The sequence below is a fragment of the Gigantopelta aegis genome, unplaced genomic scaffold, assembly GCF_016097555.1.
Source record: "Gigantopelta aegis isolate Gae_Host unplaced genomic scaffold, Gae_host_genome ctg1719_pilon_pilon:::debris, whole genome shotgun sequence".
Classification (NCBI taxonomy): domain Eukaryota; kingdom Metazoa; phylum Mollusca; class Gastropoda; order Neomphalida; family Peltospiridae; genus Gigantopelta; species Gigantopelta aegis.
Window position 1 is genome coordinate 187420 of NW_024532779.1, and position 12037 is coordinate 199456.

At 32.7% G+C, this 12037-nt stretch overlaps 1 pseudogene; it reads left to right on the forward strand.

Moving 5' to 3' along the window:
* Positions 1-209: 209 nt before the first annotated feature.
* On the forward strand, positions 210-11187 carry LOC121391107 (annotated as a pseudogene).
* The last annotated feature ends 850 nt before the right edge of the window (positions 11188-12037 follow it).

Sequence of the window (12037 nt, forward strand, 5' to 3'; positions counted from 1 at the left end):
ATAAATCCCAGTAAATTGAATTATTGATTTATTACTGGAGATTTCATTTGAAATTTCAAGGATATCAGTCTCTCTAAGATTTCCAATATTTCACCTGATTTCTGTGGAATTTTCACTAAGATTTTGAAATATTTCAAAGGTTGCAAAAAGATTGTGTTCAGTTATATATAGACCTGTAGTCAGTATTTCATACTGGGACACGAGATACCATGTCTGAGGTAAGTATCTACTTAACTATTATAATATAGGTTGTTGCAGTTATTGTCACTATGGCGGCTGTTGATATTAAATTTTTTATGGAGATCATGGACTCAACTTACAAATTTAAGTATATATTTCAACTGCAAACACGTGGTAACTATTGTTCGAGGGTGTGAGTGAATTAACTTAAGCCCCACCTTTGATTAACGAGTCTCAAGTTTCAAATTAAACTCTCTCTGAAATTCTCTTTGTTGTTTATCTATAATGGCTTGTCTAGCGTCCAAGGTATCTTTTCCACTCAGTATATTAAGACCAACGTAAGACTAAACTCAAAGATGATCATGATAGAGTGCTACTCTAATCCTCTATTAACATTATAACACACTTTGCTATATTTTAACAGAGTCCTTCGTACTATCAAGCCGGTAGTGATAGCACGCTATTATAGTGACAAGAAGCCACCTGTGAGACCCTACCCAATCATATGGTTGCTATAGTTACATGTTGTTAGGTAACAGACTCATTTGTAATGAACACATTTCTAGGACGTATTAACACAAAGGAAGTTTTTCCATTTCCTGACGTAAATTAAATCGCAACATTTTTTAAAAAATTATTTTCTATTGTAGTACTCACCAAGGATCAACGTGAGAATGTAAGCATGTTCATTGACCTGTGACCAAGTTCTTTGAGGTAAGTTCCTAATTACATCATCCTTATGACATCACTATGATGTCATAATGAGTCATACTAATCAAACACACAGCAAAATCAATGATCCTGCTCGTAATGACAAAGAAGAGACAATTCCACCAGAAATTATGGCACACCTAAGAGATATGGGTGGACTTGGTATCCAAATTCCTACGGATTATAATGGCCTGGGTCTAAATAATACTCAGTATTCTAGATTGGGTGAAATTATTGGAGCCAATGACTTAGGACCTTGGTATAATGTTAGGTGCTCATCAAGTAAGGAATGTGTGTGGGTGTGGCTTAATTTAATGTTTAATTCTTCATTATTTAGTCCATTGGGTTTAAAGGTATTTTATTATATGGTAATGAACAACAGAAATCGAAATACCTTCCATCAGTGAGTGCTACTGTCACATGATTATATCATGATCATCACATGACTTATCACATGATTTTTTGTTGCATGTAGCTTGCAACAGGAGAGAAAATTGCTGCATATTGTTTAACTGAGGCTACTAGTGGATCTGATGCAAGTGTGAGTATAGATTTTCTTAATATGTATTTTAAATGAATTCCTAGTCTATTCGTTCAAAGGCTGTTAAAAGTGATGATGGAAAACACTACATTTTGAATGAGGAAAGATTTGGTAAGCTAATTTTTTTCATTTTTGATATTTCTCTCTCTCTCTCTCTCTCTCTCTCTCTAGGATCAGTAATGGAGGTATTGCTGATATATTCACAGTATTTGCTCAAACACCAGTAATTGATCCAAAAACTGGAGAAACAAAGGAGCAAGTCTCGGCATTTATTGTTGAGAGAGCATTCCCTGGAGTAACCAGGTAAAGAAGATAACATCCAAAATCCAAATGAATCCCTCTACTTCCTATTATATAATGTTATATTGCAGTGGTCCTCCAGAGAAGAAAATGGGCATCAAAGCATCTAATACAGCTGAAGTAAGAACAGCTGTCAGAATATTTACCTTGTGGTCTGAATAATTTATTTATTTATTTGTTTTTTTTCTTTTACTATAGTTATATATATATATAGTTATAATTAACATTATTTTACCTATGCAGTGAATTTCGATAATGTACATGTTCCAGTGGAGAATTTATTAGGAGGTTAGTTTATATTTGATAAAATAAATTATGTATATATATTTATATATATATTTATTATACAGAGGAAGGTGAAGGTTTTAAAGTAGCTGTGAATATACTTAATAATGGGCGTTTTGGAATGGGAGCTGCTATGTCTGGAGTAATGAGAAAACTTATTTCACGAGTTGTAAGTTGAACATGCTATGAACTAATTGATCTTAATTAAACTAATTAATATTCATTAATTTGTATTATAGGTTGAACAAATAACTTCACGTGTTCAGTTTGGTAGCAAGTTAGAAGTGTACGGAGTAGTACAAGAGAAGTTAGCCAGAATGACATTAGCACATTATGTCACAGAAGTGAGCTCCATGCATCTTCTCTGTTATTGTTCTCTCTCTTTCTCTCTCTCTCTCTCTCTCTTTCTCTTTCTCTTCTCTCTCTCTCTCTCCTCTCTCTCAGTCAATGACTTATTTACTCTGTGGTATTATGGATAAAGGATCAGTTGAGTTCCAATTAGAAGCAGCTATTAGTAAAATCTATTCATCAGTAAGTAAAATTTGACAGTGTTTTTAATCCTATGTTTCTCTTCTAGGAATCTGCATGGATGGCAATTGATGAGTCCATTCAACTACATGGAGGAATGGATATATGTCGGTGAGTTATCTCTCTCTCTCTCTCTTACTGATCTTTGTTTCAAAAGGAATGTGGTTTAGAGCGAGTTATGAGAGATTTAAGGATATTTCGTATATTTGAAGGGAGTAACGATATTCTTCGACTTTTCATTGCATTGACTGGTCTCCAGGTACTGAAATAATTTCACTACAACCACAATTACTAACATCACCTTTGACGATATCAATGATGAAATGACAATAGATCAAAGATTAAATAACATTTAATACATGTATTATATAACTTCATGTAATACATGTACATTTAATACATGTATTATATAACTTCATGTAATACATGTACATTTAATACATGTATTATATAACTGCATGTAATACATGTACATTTAATATATAACTTCATGTAATACATGTATTATATAACTTCATGTAATACATGTACATTTAATACATGTATTATATAACTTCATGTAATACATGTACATATATATCATATTAATTACATGTATTGTGGTTGTCATGTCATGTAGTATGCTGGAAAGCACTTGAGAGAAATAGAGAAATCAATCAAAGGTGGTAATGTTACTACAATCTTTTCAGAGGGTCTTAAGAGAACTAGGGAGGTAACAAGTTATTAAAATTCATTAATTGTTACCATGGTTACAGAATGGTGGGTATGTCTGCAACTGAGTCAATTAGCCAACAAAGTTCATCGAGACTTGGAGTCATCTGCTAATTTAGTGGGTGTGGTCTATAGCTATTTGCTTACATTTTTTATGTTAGTTTTCTCAATGTGTTGGAGAATTTGGTGGAGCATGTGAACATCTCCTAACAAAATATAGAAGAGATATTATATGTGTGTTATCATCAGTTATATGATATAATATATATTATCCCTTTATTAGTTCAACAGCTCCTTTTACAGAGATTGGCCAATGCATCAATTGATATATATGGTATGGCTGCCGTCCTGTCAAGGTAAATCTTGTAGAAGTCTGTATACTGTTAGTATATTCTCAATAAAGTTCTGTATACCTTTGATATATTGTTTGTAATCCTCTGTATATAGTAGATTTTTGTTATAGTAAATGTTACAAAGAACTGTGCCAATATTATTAAAAACACAAAGCCATAATGTGATTGTTGTCACTACTATTAAAGCTTCTTTCACTTTTGTGCTAGCCTTTTCTTTCTCTCTCTCAGAGCCAGCAAATCTCTTTCTGAGGGTTATCCTAATTCTAGTCATGACTTTGTCTAACATCAACATTTTGTCGTCAAGCTCATCAACGCGTCAAGTTTAATCTTACCTCTTTATCAAATAACAATGATCTGGAAATAGATTCATCCCTAGTGGATATTGCAAAGGAAGTCACAGCTAATGGGGGTGTGGTTTCAACACACCCTCTACGTATGTGATATACTCATTAGATCCCGATACACTTTCTGTGTATATATTTCACCTACTCTTAATAAACTGGTATGTTATTATTAAATCTAAAATTAAAATATATAATATTTAAGGTGAGATGTAAAACTTCAAATGTTAAATCAAAATTTCTAAAATTTAAAAATTGATTCTTGAAAATTTGAAAAAATTACAATTAACAGCAAGTTGGGCCATGATCAATTAATTTAACTTCTGTGCCAGTAATTGCATTTCTAATTGCCTCAAGTCGATGATCATTGAAACCATTTCCTGAAAATGGTACCCAAAAAATATACAATTGAAGATAAAACCAAGTGGACAACAAGCAGGAAATACTCCAGAAGAGAATGAGCGAGCATCTGCAATTGTCACTAAAGAGAATAGGAAGATAAACTATATTATATTGATCAATGTTAACATTGGAGGGTGATGATATTATTATATAACTTTACTGTTGATATTACCACATAAGATAATCGCAAGATATAAAACTTACCTGAAGAGTCTTTCCTTCACGGAATCTGATGTCTACAATATCTAGCCCAATTACAGTGTGCTGTAATGACCATATTTCAAGAAAACAATCCTTCTCTATCTTCCTTTCTTATTTGCAGGTTTTCATCTTCAGCTATTGCAGTCACTGCCCTGACTACAGCATCTAGTGCTTCCTGGGTAGAAAATAAATAAATAATGAGATGGACGAAACGCATAGATGGAAGATTAGTTACTTGGGGGCTAGCACTGATTTCCCACGTATCTTTAGTCATGTGGAGATTTCTAACTCCTGGTAGCCATATTCCTGGTCTTAAAAAATGCTTGAATTGGTCCTTGACAGTGAGCAAAACAGCAAGCATTGGCCATCGTGTGTGTTTTGATAAAAAGAGAGAGAAAACCAACAAATGTCCAATGGAAAGTCGAATCACGCACACTGTACTACCAAATATTTGTTGGGCGTGGGCTGCGTGACAAACATGTCTGAATCATCTCATATTTTCTGGCTCTCAAGAGTTCAGGCTCCACTCCAGACTTTTCTTAAGGCCAGGGATTTGGATTCCAGGAGCAAGAACACCTCATTATTACCGAGAGACATGGATCATTGAAGATTCTCCTGAGAATACTTACCAAGATATAATACAAGCCATTGAATCCGTCCAGTTGAGGAAAAAAATGGCAAATTAGAAAAAACAGATGAAGAACAGTTATTTATCCAAGTTCTTGCATTCACTCCATATTGTAACTGGTTGGATATTTTAGAAATACAATTTGATACATCGCTAACACAGTCAGGTAGGACACTAACTCTACAGTACATACAGACCAGGCTACACACTACAAACATCTTTTTGTACTTGTTGTATTATGAAATGCTGTACAATTAATTGTACATTGCAAAGTTACTTTCACTTCTCTTTTAGCGACAACTGTTCATGTCAAATGTTTTTCTAGTGGAGTTTTGCCACTGTAATACCACTTAGCTTTGTATGGAATATTCATGTTTTGTTGGGCACCATTTGGGATAAAGGTTTAAATGAGAATCGTGTCATGACAATTAGAGATGCCATGAGTTTGGCGGTCAAATGTTGAAACAAGGGGAAGACCCTGTTAATTAATTACGGATGTTAAAAACCCAGTATTGTTTACATTTAAATGTGTGTTTTATTGAATTTAACAAAATATTTTGATAATTAAAAGTTTTTAATGTCAAAAAACATGATGGGAGACATAGTTCTATTAAGAAATAGATTACTAGAGGAGTTACAAAATTAAATGATATTTTTATACCATAGTTATGCTGCTATTGTAAGGTATTAAACAATTTGATAAGCTTTAAAGTTTTAAACTGAAAAACAATGGTTGTGCTAAAAAAACTGTCTGTAAAATAAATTCATTAATCTACTATTTGTAGAAGAAGGAGGTTAATTCAATGCACATTTAACACAATATTTAGTGGACATAAGTTTGAATAGATAATCTTTTTAGTTTTCTTGAAGATTTTAACAACATTTCTGAGCACTATACTTAACAAGGATCTATGTATAATTTCATTGGGTTAGTTTTATAGGGTTCTTGTTAACTGACATTAGTATTATTTGCTCTCAAATACTATAATAATAATACCTCTTGTTCTTGTATGTAAATTTAATGATTCTTTTAGTTTGCTTAAGAACAACAAAGGATTAACTAGGACAATGTTTGTGGTATGTTGCAATTGAACGGACTGAAATTTGCATTGTTATTTTAAGTTTGTTTTGTAAATAACAATACTGCAACTATGTCTTGATTCTATATGACAGCCCAATACATTGCAGAGAGTCATATAATATATACATTGATAGTTGCACTGGACAGCCGATGTTACTGATAGTCACCCAGTGATTTTCGTTGACATAAATGATTTGTACAAACTGTCCTCTCTGGATTTCAAACCCCAATGTTGTGTCCAGTATAGTTGGTTGAAGTCCACCAATGTGTGGATGAGCTTCTCTTGTTAGTTTCTGGGCACCAGTGATAACATCACTCAGTCATCTACCATTCATTAGTGATTTTATGTCTGATGGAATGAATGCTAATTCTTGTATCCGTTGGGATATCTTTCTTATTGTTATGTTCACATACTCTATTGGAAAAGAACTGAGAATGAAGTGAAGCAATCAAAGTACACAGACCTTCAGAATTGAGTGCCCATTTTTTTTTTTGTTTTTCTTTTAATGTGAATTGCTGCCATTTCCTCCTTTTGATCACAGCTAATGATGAGCTTCTTTTATATATCTGTTTCCTCTTGTTGATAAGAGTATATATAGTATACCAATGCTCATGTCTTTCTTTTGTTTTGAAGGATGACACTAATAATTGATTACTTGTTGTATTTTTATTTTAAATAGTTTACTTTCACTATGTACATCTTTTATTGGAAAAATAGTTTAACTGACAACATAAAAGAAGAAAAGAAAATATATGTGTCAAAACGATTTTTAAAACGCACTCTAGATCTGTAAGGTGTTGTATTAATCACATTTAGTAACTTAGTGTATAACAAAATGATTACATTAATTTCTTTTTTTACAAATTGATACTTAAATTTAACACCATCTCTTAATCATCTTTTATGATGATAGTACTAGCTTCTGTGGGTTCAATAGGATAGCTCATGAATATTATTAGATTAATACCTACATAATTAAACTTGTGACCACGCCCCTAATAAAAATCAAAACTGAACTTTAGTACTGTGTATGTGAAAGGAGAGAGAGAGAGTGAGATGGCTGAGGCAGGCATTACTGAGACCGAGACGTCTTATGGAAAATGAAGAACCACCAGCTACGAAACCAATCAAGAGAGATGGCACGAGGTATCTAAGTTATAAGGCGATATATTTGTAATATATATATAAATTCAAAGTGTTAACAATAAATTTAGGCATATTTCAATGCTTTCTTGTGTCAGTTTTTTTTCTTTTATAGTATTGATATTATGATGAAAATACAGCATGAAGTGTGAAGCTATAAAAGGTTACTAGCATCTTCAATAATGGCTGGGCCTATTTTTTGCTAGGCAAATAAACAATAGCATAGCTAAGCTTGTTCTTCTAGCATGTCATTAAATAGCATTAAAGAGAATGTTATGTCTCTATTTAAAATGATTTATCATCAAGTATTTAAGATTAATTGTTATAACGCTACGACGAAGAGTGGATGTCTTAATAGCAGGGGCACGCACACACACACACACTGTCAGCATATCTGTATTGATTATCCTATTAAGTGTGACGAAAAAAGATGAAAGACCAAGCCCTCTATAAAATGTTGGTATTACTTTTTGTTGTTGCCATGGCTACAATTGATAAAATATAGTATATAGCATGTGCTGTTACATAATGTGAATGTTGGGATGTTTTAATCTTACTTTGATGTACAGGGTTTTTAAAAAGACCGCCCCTAACACCAAGGTGAGTGGTAGAAGTCTGTATTGTTATGATATCTCTCTCTCTCTCTCTTCTCACCTACCATAAAGATACAGTATATGTAGGGAAACGTGACTTTGTTGATCATATTACAGAGGTAGATCCAATAGGTAAACAAGATTGATATTATTTTAGATTATATTACATATCATATTTATTAAATAGATGGATGGTTTTGATTGATCAAGAATACTTTAAAAAAAGAAAAGCAAGAAAAGACAGAAAAAGTTACAGAGGACAATAGATGAATGATGAATGTATAAACAAAATGATTGGACAAAGTTATATGGGGACACAACAACTAATAGACTATTGATATACCATATAAAACTATTGTTATATTTTTTGGTCCTTTCCTAGTTTTGCACAGAGTTCTTGTCGGTTTTCGTTATGGTCGAGGACGATCTTGATGTTTGGGTCTCAATTTTCGCAGAGATCTTGTAGATGTAAGTCACACACACACACACAGTTTGGTTTACCTGATGATTAACTTTTATAATTACAGGAGAGAAGTCAAGTTTTACCCACATCCTGATCCATCTAAACCTCAATTATGGACACTCTTACAAGTTCGACTTCTTAAGAAATTAGGCAGAAATGCTATCCATTTTACTTTCAGTGTTGAGGACACCAAAATTAATAGCACTATTTTAAAAATGTACATTATACAACAAGGGAAACATCCTCTACAAGGACATGTAACGAGTATTTTAATTTCCTTGGAAAAGAGATCACTTCTATTGTCTAATGTTTCCAGAAAAATGCATTTAGTGGGAGTGATTTTATTATGATATAATAATCTCATAGGAATTGATATTATAATGAAATTTATGCAGCAAATATCATTATACATAATAGATTTTTAATGGTTCTATTTCTTTATTGTAGCTAAGGAAGGACTGCCTCATCAGTTCTTTAAACCCTCTCAGGGTGCAGGCTCTCAGGATGACTGAGAAAGTAAGAATGATAATAAATACTTTTAATCCTATTGTAATAGCGAGTGTGGGAGTTGATTTTATTCTACGATGTTATGTTGCTAAAGTATGGGAAGACAAAAAAATTGAGAAAAGGGTAAGAGCTTTAGGGTTTGATATTTTAGTAGCCAATGTCAAACTATATTAATTTAATTTCAATTAAAGATATATTTTATAAGAGGAAATGTTAATCACCACATCAAACACAATATTACATCTCAAATATAATAATTCAATTTATTAGGAACTCTGTACGTTGGCTATTAAAAAGATTACTCATGCTTCAGATGGGCATAAACAAAGGGTAAGTTTATCTCTGTTAATTTAATAAATTTCTTTTTAGCCAAGCTTTGAATTAACAAAACAATATATGTTGAGTTCACATCCACTGATTGTTGAAGCTAATCTTGATAAAGGGGTAAGTAGAAGTGAAGAAAGTCCTAATGATTACTAGTTAATTTAATGTTCTGTATGAGGTTGATCCTAGTGATTACTAGTTAATTAATGTCCTGTATGAGGTGGACCTAGTGTGTGCTTGTAATTGTTTTAATACGTGGAATTACAATGAAAAAATGAGATACTTATTAAGAATACATAAAGTGGTTACTAACTTAGGAATTATTATGACTATTTATGTAAAACATATGTTGTTTTACATTTTAGACATATTATCACGGTGAACAATACGTTTGTCAAACATTTCACTTGCAAACAGGATCATCAAAGACACTTAAAAAGATTAGAATATCAGGTATGTGATTGGACCAAGATATATAATGACACACTCTCTCTCTCTTTCTCTCTCTCTAGTGAGGAATTTGCTGTGCAATTTGTTTATTGCTAATTTCTGAGTATAAATGCACTGTAGCAGAGTTAGAATCAGTGTAAGTAGATGTGGTTATATATTATGTATGTTTAATACCCTTCACTAATTAGTGATCCAATTTATTTAATTTAGAGAGGGGTTCCCATAACTACTGGATCTTCATTACAAAGTAGTTTTGAAATCCACTCTCTCCTCAAGGATAACAGGGGGAAGATATCAAATAATTGTCTTGTCAAATCTCTCTCCTCAGGACAAAAAGGCCTTGCTCTAGATGGTCAAATAAAAACATGAAGATACCTGCCTTGACTTCATCAACAATGTAAGTCCCATATAATTATATATCTCAAGACATTAAGTATATAGTTAAGTATATTACTGTATAATAGAAACAATTACTTTTATTATATTACTGTATATATATAAACAATACTTTAGGTATATTTACTATATAATAGATAAAAAAATACTTAGTAATATTACTATATAAAGCATACTACTTTAATATATTATATAAATATTAAAAATAATACTTTTTTCATTCATATAGTCTTCCTCTGGAAAAACAGAGGGAACCAGAGAAGTCCGAGGAGAACCTTGGAATTGTAGTTCATTACAGTGTTTAAAGTACGCTGTATCGTAGCTTTGGATCGTAAGAAATATATGTACATATATATGTACATGTTAAGTGGAACAGCTGGTCAAGGGGTGTTGCTAGTAACAATAACACTAGTGTGTTGTTTTAGTTCACTAATATAAATTCAATTGTAGTTTTAATAAGATAAAACAAACTCTACACTATGTAGTACTACTTTCTTTGGTTGAACCTCCTAGTTGTAGATTTTTAGTTATTAATATGTAAAAAGGTCAAATTCATTGTCTTTTATCCTAGTGACCTCACCCTGGAACTCCCATTCACTCGACCATCCTAAACCAAAGGAAGTGTTTGTTTCCCAAGTCGTAACTCGCCTCCACGTTACTCAGCTCTCCTCTTTTAACGATGTCAAAGGGGAGGGAGAAGGAAGTGAAGTGAGATTAGGACCCAGGCTACTGGTAACGAAGCCAGTGGAAAAAGTAAAGTGACTATACTTATTAGTTTGTTATTCTCTTATTCACTTGTAGCTCCGTGTACCAGCAGCTGATGATACTGTGTCTGTTTGCATTGATATAATTGATCATAATCTCATTACCTTGATAAGTAAGTAAGGAAAAAGGAGGATGATTGGAGGAAGTGGTGATTAAATTATCTGTATATCTGTTTTTTGTGGTTACTATAGAGATGAAGATGGCCAATGACAAAGATGATTTTGTTTTCGAAAGAGTGTGGTTCGTCTCAGAGCTGCAGGAATGGAAGAGAACAAGAAACTGAAGCATAATGTGGCCTACAGCTGACATTATGGTCAACCCACTCATTCATCTATCAACAAAGAGTTATTTTTATTATTACCAGTTGTAAAATAAAGATAAGAGATTATTATGTAAAATAATTAAAGAACAACAAGTCTGAGTTTGTTTCCTTGATGATATTTTCAAGTAATTTTTATTACATGTATTATTTATTATAGATTATTATAAAATGTTATATTAAATATTGTAGATATAAGATATTACAGGTTCTTTAATTATTCAAGAGTTGTGGTAACTTTAATGGGGGTAGTCGTTTGGTGGTTGATTTGTTAACTAGACAAACTAGTGGTTGTTGTAAAACTGCGTCAGCACAGATTGCCGAACTGGATCAAGGAGCCCGTGACCATATTATGTAGTGTGAACACCACGGCCAATTATCTTGCATGGCTTTCACTCTAGTGGAGAATCCTTCTAAAAATGGAACTTTGTATATAGTTTTTGAGGAGGTCTTTGTAATGTGGGAAGACGTCTCGGGGTGGGATTGCGTGGATATTGGCTGTAAAGATTTTGAATCATCACTCTGTTGTGTTTTATGGAGGTGACGTCGTTTCCAGTTCCTGAAATTAACAAGAGATGATATGGTGTACAGTCATGCTGACTTCACCTGACACAAAAGAGTTCACTATTTCAGAAGATCTAAATTGATATACTGGTGAGCTGGGAGGAGGGGAGGCAAAAACTAACTGGGGGGAAAAATTTGTCATTTTAATTAGGGGGGGGAAGCGAAGATTTTGGCTTTCAAACTTCTTATTTAGCGCCGAACGCTGAATAACCCAAGGCCATCTTTTGGGAGCCAATTTTTTTAGTTATTT